The following is a 15076-nucleotide window of genomic DNA, read 5'->3' as shown; positions in this document are numbered from 1 at the left end:
TGTGTTTTTGATACTAGCCATTCTGACAGGTATGGAGTGATACCTCATCATGGTTTTATTTGCATTTTTCAAAGGGTTAGTGATGTTGAGCTCCTTTTCATATACCTGCTTGCCATTTGAATACCTTCTTCTTCCTTTTTAAAGAATTTATTCATTTATTCATGAGGGACACAGAGAGAGAATCAGAGGCACAGGCAGAGGGAGAAGCAGGCTCCCTGAGGTGAGCCTGATGTGGTACTCGATCCCGGAACCCTAGATCACACTTTGAGCTGAAGGCAGGTGCTCAACTACTGAACCACCCAGGAATCCCTACATACCTTCTTTTAAGAAGAGTCTATTCAGGTCCTTAGTCGATTTTTTAATTTGGGTTATTTGGCTTTGGCTTATGCATTGTTTTCTTGATTTCATTGAATTATCTGCATCGCTTCTCGGCCTTTTGGCTAAGATCAAGTGGAATTATCTGCATTCTCTTGTAGCTCTCTAGGTTTCAGTAATATAAACACTTTGAATTTTTTTGTCAAAGATCTCACAGACTTCCACTTCTCTTATGTCACTTACTGGAAATGCATTGTCTTCCTTTGGTGATATCATGTTTCTTGAAGTCTTGCATTGGTGTCCACGTATTTGAAGAAGTAATCACCTCTGGAATACTTTATCAATTGGCTTCCATGGGGTGAAATCTTGTGAGTGGATGTGAGGACACTGGCTCAGTGGGGTTCTCTGCTGTGCAGAGTCTAGTGATGGGTCCAGGGTCATATGCACCAGCTCCAAGAGTGTGCAGGGCCCCAAGATGCAAGATGCACAGTGGAGCCAATGCTGCGGGCAGAGGTAGGTGGCACTGGCTCTGGAGGGGCTCAGTGGCATGGGCTCTGGGGAGCTCTGGTGACTGTCATCCACATCAGTGAACACCGCAGGGATTCTCAGTGTAGAAATCTAGAGGGGGTGGTCCACAGCAGCAGTGTGGGCTTTGGGGATCTCCCATGGAAGTCGGCCTGCTGAGTTCCTCCTGCCCTCCTTTTGTCCTGTGGAAGGAACTCACAGCTAGGGCGAGGAGTTTGCAGGTCGGGGGATGGTATGATGCAGGGAAAATGTGTTCTACCTTTTTTTTTTTGCTCTGTTTTTGTGCTCCACTTTGTTGCTGCAGCTTCCATACACAAGAGCCGTGCTCTTTCGGTCCATAGATAGTTGTTAAAACATTGTTTTTGTAGGGGAACATGTGCTGGGACCTACTATTCCCACACCTTGCTGACATGGCTCTGCGTATCTTTATCTTGACTTACTCAAAGGATGCACTGTTCTGCACTTGGCACTATCCACTCACATACTTGAGAGACATACACAGTTTTCTCTCTTCGTTCTTTCCTTCTTTTCTTCTTCCTTCTCTTCTTTCTTCCTACTCAGAAAAGGAAATTTTGTGGGTTTTTCACTCACACTTTGCAGAAAATGGAAAGAAGTTTGTTTTCTTTAGTTTTTAAGATTTTATTTATTTATTTGAGAGACAGTACAAGAGAGTGACAGTGAACACAAGTGGGGGGGGAGAGGGAGAAGCAGTGGGGAGCTCCAGGCGGGGCTCAATCCTAGGACCCTGGAATCATGACCTGAGCCAAAGGCAGTTGCTGAACTAGTTGAACCAGGCACCCCTGAAAAGTTTAAAAACTATGATTCTGGAGGGCACCTGGGTGGCTCAGTCAGTTAAGCGTCCAACTCTTGATTTCAGCTCAGGTCTTGATCTCAGGCTCATGAGTTCAAGCCTCACATTGGGCCTCAGGCTGGGCATGGAGCCTACTTAAAAAAATATATATATATGATTTTTTTAAATCGGAAAATTCTACTCTAATGATTCCTGGATTTGTTCCTTTAATGTCATTCAAATTTGTTCTGATCCCATAAATAACACCTTCTTATTGGAACAAAATAAAGCAGTGTGTGAACATTTAATTAACAGAGACTTATACACTGCTTACTGTGCGTCAAGCTCTATTCTAGGTGCCTTAAATATTGACTCATTTAATTAAATTTTCATACCAAGTCTGTGAGTTGGATATTATATATCCATTTGCCAATGAGGAAACTGAGGCACAAGTAAATTTCACAGTGAAAAGGCAGCTGAGGTAAGCTTCTTATTCAGTCTGGCTCCAGAGCCCATCCTCATTTCCATGGCCCATCTCCAGACTCAAACACCCCGAGGGTCACTTAGAAACCTCACGTCCAGTGACCACCAGTGATCTTTCAGTGACCATCCTTTCGTGATCATTCTGTGCACGTATTTATGAACATATACATATTTATGTAAGTAAATTACACAACTATACAATATATATGCGTCTATGTATGTAAAATCCAGAAGCTTTTTTGTCATTAACTTTCACAAAAGCGAGATTGTATCATATATATATATGTGATATATATATCACCCAGGTGCCTCTGCTGCTGTTTTCTTTTTAAAAAAAATTTAAATTCTTCTAGCCAACATATAGTACATCATTAGTCTCAGACGTAGTGTTCTACAATTTATTGGTTACATACAACACCCAGTGCTCATCACATCATGTGTCCTCCTTAATCCCCATCACCCAGTTACCCCAACCCCCCACCCCTAGCCACCCTGTTTGTTTCCTATAGTTGTCTCTTATGCAGGGTGCCTGAGTGGCTCAGTTGGTTAAGCATCTGCCTTCAGCTCAGGTCATGATCCTGAGATTGAGCCCTGCACCAGGCTCCCTGCTTAGTGGGGGAGTCTGTTTCTCCCTCTCCCTCTGCCTCTATCCTCTGCTCATGCTCACTCTCATTCTCTCTCTCTCAAATAAATAAAATAAAATCTAACAACAACAACAAAGAGAATCGCTCGTGATTTTTCTCTCTCACTGATATTTTCCCCTTCAGCTTTCTCTCCCTCCCGCTATGATCCTCTGTGCTGTTTCCTGTATTCCACATATGAGTGAGATCATATGATAATTGTCTTTCTCTGACTGACTTATTTCACTCCAGTTCCATCCATGTGGTTGCAATACCACCTCACAGCAGTCAGAATGGCTAAAATTAACAAGACAGGACACAACTGATGTTGGTGAGGATGCAGAGAAAGGGAACCCTCTTCCACTGCTGATGGGAATGCAAGCTGGTGCAGCCACTCTGGAAAACAGTATGGAGGTTCCTCAAGAAGTTAAAAATAGAGCTACCCTACGACCCAGCAGTTGCATAACTGGGTATTCACCCCAAAGACACAAATGTAGTGATCTGAAGGGGCACCTGCACCTCAATGTTCATAGCACCAATGTCCACGACAGCTAAACTATGGAAAGGGCTCAGATGTCCATTGACAGGTGAATGGATAAAGCAGATGTGGTGCATACATACAATGGAATATTATACTCAGCCATCAGAAAGGATGAATACTCATCATTCGGCTTTTTTCTTTAACAGATTTTGCTAGATTGTTTTCACAAAAAACAGTTCACAAGTTAATCAGCGGTGAATGAGCATCCCCTTCTCCTAACAGTAGAACCCCAACTGTGGGTGAAATTTCTTTTTCATTTTTCAAAGATCATTGGTATACAGTGATCTTTTATAATTACCTTAATTTGTTTTCCCCTGGCTAGTAGGAAGCTTAAAGACTTGTATTTGATGCTCTTTCAAGCCATTTGGAATTGTTCTTCTGTGACTCACCTACTCATAACCTCTGCCTGTTTTTCTATTGAGTGGTCTTTTTCGGTGTACTTAATAATGATTTAGTTGTTTGTACACAATATCCCCTTTATCTATCACAGTTGACTCTTAGAACATGGTGGGGGTGGTTGTTAGGGATGCTGACACCATCCGTAACACAGTTGAAAATCCACATATAACTTTTGACACTCACACACCCCAAATTTAACTACTAATACCTACTGTTGACCAGAGCCTTACTGATAACACAGTCGATTAACATAGATTTTGTGTATGTATTATGTACTTACCCTTATGATAAAGTAAGCTAGAGAAAAGAAATTATTAAGAAAATCATAAGGGGGAATGCCTGAGTGGCTCAGTCAGTTAAGGTTCCAACTCTTGATTTCTGCTCAGGTCATGACCTCAGGGTCCTGGGATTAAGCCCTGGCTCCAGCAGGGAGTCTGCTTGAGAGTCTCCCCCTCCCCCTGCAAGCTTAATGTGTGTGCATTCTCTCTCTAAAGGAATTAATAAAATCTTTTTTAAAAAAGAAAATCTTAAGGAAGAAAAAACTCATTTATAGTACTGTACTGTATTTATCTGGAAAAGTCTGTATAGGTGGGTCTGTACAGTTCAAACCCACGTCGTTCCTGGATAAACTGTATAAGCATCACAAAAGTTTTTCCCAATCCATGGTTTGTAGGCTACTTTTATATTTCTTATATATTCTACCTCTTAAAATGTCTTAATATTTATAATCAAAAATATGTTTAAGTTTTCAATAGCTTATGAGTTTCTGCGTCACCAACTTCTAGCTTGTGCATATGGTGTCCCACGTTTTCTTCTGGATTCTATTGTTTTATCCTTTAAGATTTCATTCCATCTGGAATTTATTTTTCTATGAGGGACAGAAATCAAATTTGTTCTTTCCCAATGCATTGCCAGTTTTGCCAGTATTATTTATTAAATAAACCATTGTTCCGTCCTGAATTAAAATGTATTTTTCTCATATCAATTCCCCCCAGGCAGTGAAATCTATTTTGGGGCATCCTATTCTACTCAGTTCTGCTTGTCGTATTGCCTATTCCTATGCTAATCTCATGCTGCTTTTATTTCAGAGGCTTCACTTCTTTTAATGTCTTACAAGGTCCCCCTTTTTCAAAGTTTTCTTGGCTTTTCTTGAACATTTATTCTTCCATATGAACTTTAAGTTCATTTAATTCAAAAACCCACACATGTACGAGGGTTCTAATTTGGATTGCACTCCATTTCTATTTTAATGGGAGAATTCACATTTTGTGATTTGAAAATATCTCATTCAGGAACCCATACAACTTTCTGTTTATTCATGCTTTCTTTTGTGCCCTTATATGACACTGACCTCCGTAGGCCCTACTATGAAGCCATGAATGGTAGACTGGTCCAAAGACTCACCTGAGTTAACCCTGTGTTGGGAAGAATTCACCAACTACTTTTTGCATCTGCCCTTAATGTCCTTCATGGTGACTTTAGCTGATTTCATCACATACTCTCTGCCTCTTCTAAGATGCTTTTGTCCATTCCCATCTTTCAAATGGGTTCCTGCTCCCAGTTCCATTGTGTTTGTATGGGGGTAGTGGTGGGGTGTGTGAGTTCCCACATCACCAAGAGTGCTCCAACTCCAGCTCTGTATCCTAGAAAATCAACCCAATTCTGCTACTATCTTTCCAGAGATAGCATCAGATTCCACAGGTTATGGGTTTAGTCCTATAAGACTGTCCTCTACTTGAGATGCCAATTGAGAGCTCAGATTGTCAACTGTGTTTCTAACTCACTGGCTACAAATCCATCCTTGGGTTTGGTTAATCTGCTATGATGGCTCATAGAACTCAGAGAAACATTTTACTTACTGGATTACTGGTTTATTTTAAAAGGATATGACTCAGGAACAGCTAGATGGAAGAGATGCATAGGGCAAGGCATATGGAAAGAAAGGGTAGAGCTTCCATGTCCTCTCCACCATTCTCCCCAAATTTCCATGTGTTCACTGACCATGAAGCTCTCCAAACCCTGTTCTCTTGAGTTTTCATGGAGGCCTCTTTACATTGTCATTATTGATTAAATTATTGGCCCTTCATTATTGACTTAACCTCCATACCCTCTCCTCTTCCTGAGATGTTGGTGAAGGGAGGGTGGTACTGAAATCTCCAACCCTCTAAATCACATGGTTGGTTCTCCTGGCAGCTAGCCCCCAACCTTAGGTAAGGTCCAAAAGTCACCTCATTAAAATAACAGGAGAACCTTTGTAATTCTCAACACTTAGGAAATTCTAAGGGCTTGAGAAGCTGTGAGTCAGGAACTATAGAGGAAGACCAAATATATATATATATCTTATTATAAGTCACAATATCACATTTTTCATAGATTTGGGGGCTTTGTCTCCCTTTCTGGCATCTTCTCCAAATGTTTAGAACTCAGCACTCTCCTGGTCCTTGTCATGTAGTCGCCACCCCCAGATCTTTCACAGCTTCCTTGTAGCACTTGCCACAGGACCTGCAATTGCTCAGTTGCCCAGCACTCCCTGGGGAGTGAGGTAGCAGCCCCAGCCCTGTCCCAAGGTGGCATTGCCAATGGTCCTTAACTCAGATCCATAAAAGGCTTGGGGAGGAGAATGGCTCTGACCCTGCAGACCTCCAGAGGGATCCCCTCACTTCAATGTTATTCCCACAGTCATCCCCCAGTGGTCTCAGGGGAAGTTCTTATCTGGATCTCTGGGATCCTGTTTACTGAGCTGTCACAGGACTCTTACAGCTGCCATTCACTGGTTGCAGTGCCTTAGACATTGTACCCCAATTTTTCTGACTCTGATGTATTTCCTGAGTGTATATCTGTTTTTACTAACACATAGACCTTTGGCCTCTTGTCAAGCCTTTCCATTTTGGGTCCCTCCGTCATTTGAGAAGTGAGTCAAGCTGAACTAAGAATGTCTTTCCCTTTTCTCTGTGCACTTTCTCTTTACAGAAAGGAGAATGAGCTATAGTATTGTATTTTCTGAGACACACATGGCTGATGACCCAAATGGTCCTTGAATCCAAGCAAAATGCTAAGGACTTGTGTGCAAATGGATTAAGGACCTATGGTCACAGTCTCCCCATGCTCCCAACTTTTGAAACTAAAAAACTCCATCCCACCAGGGTCCATCAGCTCTACAGGCTAAGAGGGAGTTGGTTTATACCTACAATGTGTCAGAAGAAACTGTCGTGTCAAGACTTAGATAGACAAAATACTCACCCAAGAAGGAAGCAAACTTCAGAGAATTGGAAGCAACTGTGCCCCCCTACTCTGCCTCACCCCTACTGCCCCAGTTCTAATTTCTTAATTCAGGAAGCTGGCAGGCTTTCTCCCACCCATTGCCATTGTTCCTTTTACGGAGTACAGTATGCTTTTTTTTAATGTCTAAATTCATTTTCTATTGAAAAAGTTGATAATGATAGCATAGCATTATAATCTTGGAAAGGTTACTTAGCTCTTCTGCCCATTTCCTCATTTCTAAAATTAAGATTAAAAATAGTACTCCTTTCCTATGATTGTATTGAGGATTAAAATAGTTAATATACATTAAGCCTTTGGAACAGTGTAGGACCATGATCAGTGCTATATAAATGTGGTTATCCTCATTCTGACTACTGTCACTGAGTTTCACCCCTACTCTTTCTTCATAATGTAGAATATTTTTCAGCCTCCCTGGTTTCAGTTCCCCTCTTACCACTGCCAGCATACCTCTTCTGTGGTCTCCAAGGGATCCTTTGAGAATGGATAGAAAAAAAAATCTATCTGCTCGTAGAACCTTAGAATAATCTCATGGTCCTCAGGAGGTCCTTCATATTCAAAGGAGCAGGCATTGCAACATTTAAAGCCTATCTCAAAGGAAGACACTTGTACCCAAAGCACATACAGATGAAGGCCCTTCCCTGATAAAATGTCTCAGATACCACCTGCCTTCATGCTTCTACAGTAATTCATATCCCGTAACACATCATTAGCTTTTTTTTTTTTATGATTTTTTTTTATTTTTATAAATTAATTTTTATTGGTGTTCAATTTACCAACATACAGAATAACACCCAGTGCTCATCCCATCAAGTGTCCCCCTCAGTGCCCGTCACCCATTCACCCCCACCCCCCGCCCTCCTCCCCCTCCACCACCCCTAGTTCATTTCCCAGAGTTAGAAGTCTTTATGTTCTGTCTCCCTTTCTGATATTTCTCACACATTTCTTCTCCCTTCCCTTATATTCCCTTTCGCTATTATTCCTATTCCCCAAATGAATGAGAACATACACTGTTTGTCCTTCTCCGGTTACTGTGGCCAAGTTCAAAAAGGGTGTTGCCTGAGTTCTTCTCTGGGATTTTGATGGAATCTTGTCTCACATTTAGATCTTTCATCTATTTTGAGTTTATCTTTGTGTATGGTGCAAGAGAGTGGTCCAGTTTCATTCTTCTGCATGTGGATGTCCAATTTTCCCAGCACCATTTATTGAAGAGACTGTCTTTCTTCTAGTGGGTCGTCTTTCCTCCTTTATCGTATATTAGTTGAGCATAAAGTTCAGGGTCCACTTCTGGGTTCTCTGTTCTGTTCCATTGATCTATATGTCTGTTTTTGTGCCAGTACCACACTGTCTTGATGAACACAGCTTTGTAGTACAACCTGAAATCTGGCATTGTGATGCCCCCAGATATGGTTTTCTTTTTTTAAAATTCCCCTGGCTGTTTGGGGTCTTTTCTGATTCCACACGAATCTTAAAATAATTTGTTCTAAGTCTCTGAAGAAAGTCCATGGTACTCTGCGCCTTTTGATGGGGTCATTAAGCCCATTCACGTTCAGAGTTACTATTGACAGATATGAGTTTAGTGTCATCATGATATCTATTTAGTCCTTGTTTTTGTGGATTGTTCCACTGACCTTCTTCTTAAAGGGGAGTTTTAAGAGTCCCCCTTAAAATTTCTTGCAGAGCTGGTTTGGAGGTCACATATTCTTTCAGTTCCTGCCTGTCTTGGAAGCTCTTTATCTCTCCTTCCATTTTGAATGAGAGCCTTGCTGGATAAAGTATTCTTGGTTGCATGTTCTTCTCATTTAGGACCCTGACTATATCCTGCCAGCCCTTTCTGGCCTGCCAGGTCTCTGTGGAGAGGTCTGCTGTTACCCTAATATTCCTCCCCATGAAAGTCAGGGACTTCTTGTCTCTTGCTGCTTTAAGGATCTTCTCTTTATCTTTGGAATTTGCAAGCTTCACTATTAGATGTCGAGGTGTTGAACGGTTTTTATTGATTTTAGGGGGGGATCTCTCTATTTCCTGGATCTGAATGCCTGTTTCCCTTCCCAGATTGGGAAAGTTTTCAGCTAGGATTTGTTCAAATACATATTCTGGCCCTCTGTCCCTTTCGGCGCCCTCGGGAACCCCAATTAAACGTAGGTTTTTCTTCCTCAGACTGTCATTTATTTGCCTTAATCTGTCTTCATGGTCCCTTAATTGATTGTCTCTTTTTTCCTCAGTTTCCCTCTTTGCCATTAACTTGTCTTCTATGTCACTCACTCGTTCTTCCACCTCGTTAACCCTCGTCGTTAGGACTTCTAGTTTGGATTGCATCTCATTCAGTTGATTTTTAATTTCTGCCTGATTGGATCTAAATTCTGCAGTCATGAAGTCTCGTGAGGCCTTAATGCTTTTTTCTAGAGTCACCAGTAGCTGTAGAATAGTGCTTCTGAATTGGCTTTCTGACATTGAAGTGTAATCCAGATTTTGTAACTCTGTGGGAGAGAGGGCTGTTTCTGATTCTTTCTTTTGAAGTGAGGTTTTCCTTCTAGTCATTTTGCTCAGTGCAGAGTGGCCAAAAACAAGTTGTATTGGAACACGGGGGAGTATCACTGGTCCGTCCAGCTGGTCTTCTGGGGGAGGGGCCTGCTGTGCTGATTCTCAGGTGTTAGCACTTGGGGGAGCTGCTCTGCCCCTGCCTGCTGCCGGGCTCAGCGGGGGTTGTTTACCCCGTGGGGCCCCAGGAGGAACAGTCGCAGTTGCTATGGCAACTCTGGAAGCCTGGATTCAGCCTCCGCAGGAACTACCGGGCTCGGGGCTCTCGGTTCTCCGTCCGCAGGGCCTGGAGGCTCCGGGGCGGGGCCGCTGATCTGCTCAGCTCGGGGCAGGAGCGTCCTCGCTGTCCTGGGCCCTCCCGGCCTCTGCCTGTCCCGGGGGAGGCCGGATCCTGGGCTATGTCCCGGCGCCCTGTGCTCCGGGGCCTGCGCTGGTGGATTCGCGCTCCCGCCCCGCAGCCCCCTCCGCGGAGCCGCCGCCCGAGCCCCTCCGAGCTGCTCCGGTCGGTCCCGCCGTGCGCGCTGCAGCCCTTAGGGAGCTCGGAGCACTCTCCCGGGGCGCAGGTGTCTGTTAGTGTCCCCGGGAGCCCGAGGGCATCCCCGCCCTCCTGGGTCCTGCTCCACCTCCCTGCGAGCCCCTTTCCGCCCGCCCGGGAAGGTTGGTGCAGCTCCTGCTCCTCCGGGACGGGGCTCTCCTGTCCTGGGGACACTCGCCCCGGCCTCAGCCCGGCTCCTCGCGGGGCCCCTCCCCCTCGGAGGCCTTTTGTGTCTTTATTTCTTTTTCCCCGTCTTCCTACCTTGATAGAAGCGCGAACTCTTCTCACTGTAGCGTTCCAGCTGGTCTCTCTTTACATCTCAGGCCGAATTCGTAAATTTTCAGGATGGTTTGAAGGTTATCTAGGTAATTTGGTGGGGACAGGTGATTTGGGGACCCTGCTCTTCCGCCATCTTGCCCCTCCCTCCACCACATCATTAGCTTTTAACAAGAGAAGCTTCAAAGCAAGAGAGGAAGGTGATGGGAGGCTTTCAATGCTCCTTTTCAGGAACAGTTTTTTAAAATATTCCTCCCCCCATCCATCCACGTCAGCAGAGTGTCCAATGTGTCACTGAAGTCCACACATTGGACTTCATGTCCTCTGGACATTAGCCACACAGCAAAATAGAAGGACAAACTAAGACAATCCAGGCAAGTACCCAAATTACTTAACTCTTATATAGGGAGTAACTATATCACACTACATGCTAATTAATTCATTTATGATTATACATCCTTGTTTTAAACAGGTATATTTTTTAAAGATTTATTTATTTATTTTTAGAGAGAGATGGTAGGGAAGGGAGAGAGGGAGAGGTAGACAAAATCTCAAGCAGACTGCACACTGAACAGGGCTCCATGTCATGACCCTGAGATCATGACTTGAGCAGAAACCAAGAGGTGACACTTAACTGACTGAGCCACCCAGGCACCCCTAAACAGATATTTTTGGGTGCTTCATGGGTGTCAGGCACTATGCTGGCACCAGTGACATACTGGGGCATAAGAAGGGTAGTTCTGAGGAAGAGGCAGTTAAGAGTCTAAGGGGAGCCCCAAAGATTTACCAAATAATCACACTAATTAATAAATATACATTTTTAAGTTTAGATAAGTGCTCTAGGCAAAAGGAACATGATATGGAAAACTGATCTAGAGGAGCTCCTGGGTGGCTCAGTTGGAGGAGCATACAACTCTTGATCTTGGGGACATGAGTTTGAGCCCCACATTGGGTATAGAGATTACTTTAAAAAAATAAATCTTAAAAAAAAAAGAAAAGAAAGAAAACTGACCACTGCTTTATGGGACATGGTAAATTTCTCTGAGGAAGAGACACTTAACATATAAAGAATGTCTGGAGTGACCCAATGAAAGAGAAGAAGGAAGAATATTCCATGCAGTTGGATTGAGATGTACAAGGGTCATATGATGAGAGAAAAGGTGGTGAGAGAAACAGGCACGAGGCATCCAGGAGACAGGGACCACTGTCAGGAGACCATAATTGTAGGGGAAGAGCCTGGGTTTGGTCTTCACCATGAGGTGCCTGAAATGCCTTTGAGGCACACCAAAGGGTTGATATTAAGTAGGTGGTTGGATATATGCCCCTGGAATTCAAAGGAAATGTAGGAACCTGAGACATAATTGGATATAAATAGCTTAGAGATAGAAGTTAAAACTAATGATCTTGGATCATTGCCTATAAAGAAAGAATACAGTGAAAACAAGACCTTGGCCTTGCAAAGCTCTAGATCTAATGGCTGAGTGGAAAAGTCCACAAAGCAAGCTAGGAAGGGACCCCCAGAGAGCAGAGGGGCAAGAAGGAGAATGTAGCAGCATTGAAGGCCAGGGAAGAGTTGCAAGGAATTGGAAGTGGATGATAGCGTTCAGGAACACTGCTGAATTGTGTAGTCAGATAGGGTCAGAACAAGGTCCACTGTTCACACACAGGGACATCATTGTTGACCTTATCAGAGCCGGTTCAGAGGAGTGATGGGGTGAGGTTGGGGGATGGGAAGGTGGGAGCAGGACATCCAGCTTCGAGCAGGTTAAGGAGAGACTGGCAATTACAACAATAAAGAGAGAAGATACAGACTTTCTTTTTCTCTTCAGTAAAGTTTGTTTTCCATTGTAAAATCAATACATGTTCATTGTAGACATCATAGGAGGTACAGAAAAACAGTGAAGACTAAAGTATATTAATTCCATCACCAAAGGGCAGTTATTACCAAGAGTATATTCAAAAGACAATTATGATTAATAATACCTTATTTCCTTCTGGGTTTTAATGCTATGCAAAGGTGAGATCACATTACCCGAAGAAAGCAGGATTTGGAATTGCACATTTAACTTAATGCAAATGTTATGATTCATTCAGTGGGAAAAAAAAGTCTGGTTGCTCATCTCTGAAGTTGCAGACCCCTTCCACCTCCCAAATGTCATGACTTACATGAAAAACCTGCTATCAGATATTCAGCTACTTTCTAGAAGAGGCTGTGCTCTCAATTTTTACTGCCTCAAGAAGCAAAAAATTCACACATCGAAAATACAGACGTTTCCTTCGAGAAGGCTGCTTATGAAAGAAAAGTGAAATACGACGGTAGGAGAAATAAGGATTTGTGATTGAGAGGTTGGGTTTTGTTTTTTGCCTTTTCAAATGTGAAGAATTCAAGTACACCAAAGAACACGTAATACGTGTGCATTCTAGAGAATAAAATAAACACCCATGGACCCACACCCAACTTCAGGAGATCATCACCAGATCTTAGAAGTCTCTGTGGTTCCTCCCCGGTCCACATCCAGGCCCTATCACATTTAAGACAGAAGAGACTGGAGCACATTTAAATGGTGTTGGGAAAGGTGGGATGGGAAGGGCTGTCGGGGTTCACAGAGGGAAAGGAGATATTTGATGACAGGAGCAAACAGGGTCCCAGCCCCAGGAGAAAGGGATGGCTAGCTGTAGGGGGAGGAGCGACTCTGATGGGTGTGGATGTGCAGAGCTTCTGTAGGTTTGCTATTGGGGAGATGAAGGAGTTCCTGTCTGGTGGCTTCAGAGTTCCCAGTAAAACAGAGAATAAGCTCATCTGCTGAAATGCAAAGGCTTCTCAGAAGGAGGGGCCTGATTCGACATGGTCATTGTTGAGAGCAGGAGACTGAGTTGGTCAGAGAAATGTAATAGTACGACTGGTCAGTGTGGGGGGCGTCTTTGAGGCAGTTGAAGGCTGCCCCAGGAGGCTGAGGGCGTCTTCTGGAAGAATCATACTTGGCAGAGCTCTGTGGGTAAAAGGCAGCCGGGAGAAGGGTGCAGAGAACACATCCCAGGGGCTGGGCAGAGCACAGAGGCGATCTATATTTAGAATCGGTCTCAAACTTCAGGGAAGGATTGCTTCAGTCCCTTCTGGATTCTTTACAGAGGGCAAGGCTGGCACGTGATGGTGCTCCCTCCGTCACCAACGCAAACTCCCAAACTTCCCCTCTTCCGGCTGTTCCAGCAGGGCCTGTATCCCTTCTGCTCTTTACACTACCCCGAGTCCCTGCCATGTCAGGACTGGCTAGAGTGCCATCGCCAGCCCCGCCACCTTGTCACCTTAGTCCTTGGTTTTGTGTGTCTCTGCATGGGTCCCCACGATGCACACATGAGAGAGCATAGTCACAGGGGAGAGGGAGTAGAACTCACCATTTCTGTCTCAAACTCTCAAGTAGTCATATCTTATCAGAAAGCAGGAGCATCACCTTTATTTTTTAAGATTTTATTTATTTATTCATGAGAGACACTCAGAGAGGCAGAAACACAGGCAGAGAGAGAAGCAGGCTCCCTGCAGGGACCCTGATGCGGGACTCGATCTCAGGACCCCAGGGTCAAGCCCTGGGCCAAAGGCAGCCGCTCAACCGCTGAGCCCCCCAGGTGCCCTCAGAGCATCACCTCTTAAAAGCCCATCCAGTACTCCCTTCCTTCATTCGAGTGTTAGCTTCTTTTGGTCCAGCTTGTGGGCCAGGGCCTCAGGCAGAGAGGCCTGACCCCCTGGAGGCTGCTGGACCTTCCTGTCTGGGACTGGCCCTGCCAGTGCTCTGGTCACCCCAGCTGCACACTGGGACTCTCTCCTTACATTCACAGTTCTTGAAAAACTGCCTGTGGACACGCCGGGCACACTGGCTGGGAGAGATTCAGTTGTCTGCGTGTTGGGAGTTACATGGCAAGCTGAGGATGGCTACACCCGCCCCGGGTCACAGCCCCCACCCCACAAGCAGTGGGAGCCAAACCCGTGCCCCCGAGGCAGGGCAGCAGGAGGAAACTGCAAGTGCGGCCGCCGCACTGATAGATGGGGGGGCGGGGGGGTGCAGGGTTATAAAGCTTCCTGCACCTCCCTAAGCTCCCTGGGCCCTGGTCTCTATCACGCTGCCAGGCGGGGCAAAGTCATCGCAGTGGAAAGAGCAAAAGCAGCCCAGCCGCTTCTGGACGCCAGGCCTAGGGCACCGTGTGTGCCTTCCTACCAGTCGGAGACGCTCCTTGTGCTGCCTCGTCGCCGGTGGCACGGGGGTGAAGCCCCAGAGCCCTCTCTCCTTGCACTGCTTTGCCACTGTCCTCGCGGAGGCCCTGCTGAGACGGCGATGCAACCAGCTGCCAACACCGCACAAGAGGCCGGACGACTTCTACTCCTTTTCTCATTACTTTTGCACTTCAGACATTGGCTTTCCCAACCCCACCATCCAGCCCTACGTCCTGGGGCTCCCCACAATAAGAAATAGGAACGTACCAAGTTCTGAGTCTTTAGAACACCCACTTCTCAGACAAATCCTGCCCGCCTCTCTACCCCCCCTACCTAAGTGAGGCAGGAGACGTCCTCCCGCTACCCAGATGTCTGGGTCTCTACCCCCACCTACCCAGGAGATGTCCTCCCACTACTCAGACGTCTGTCCCCATCTGGGACTAGGGAACTGCGGTCCTGCCTGGCTGGCTGTCACTGTGCTTTTCATCCCCTTCTTTTTGGGCATCTTCGAAGCACAGTGTCCAGACACACTTAGATTTCTTTTTTCTAACCTTTGACTTCACACAAATTA

General features: G+C 45.1%; 1 pseudogene; it reads left to right on the top strand.

Annotated features, from left to right (window-relative positions):
- The first annotated feature begins 420 nt into the window (after positions 1-420).
- On the top strand, positions 421-593 carry LOC129494468 (U2 spliceosomal RNA; annotated as a pseudogene).
- The last annotated feature ends 14483 nt before the right edge of the window (positions 594-15076 follow it).

This window comes from Nyctereutes procyonoides, unplaced genomic scaffold, assembly GCF_905146905.1.
Source record: "Nyctereutes procyonoides isolate TBG_1078 unplaced genomic scaffold, NYPRO_anot_genome, whole genome shotgun sequence".
In the NCBI taxonomy this organism is placed as follows: Eukaryota; Metazoa; Chordata; class Mammalia; order Carnivora; family Canidae; genus Nyctereutes; species Nyctereutes procyonoides.
Note: the sequence above shows the minus strand (reverse complement) of the source record. Positions and strands in the feature narration are given on the sequence as shown.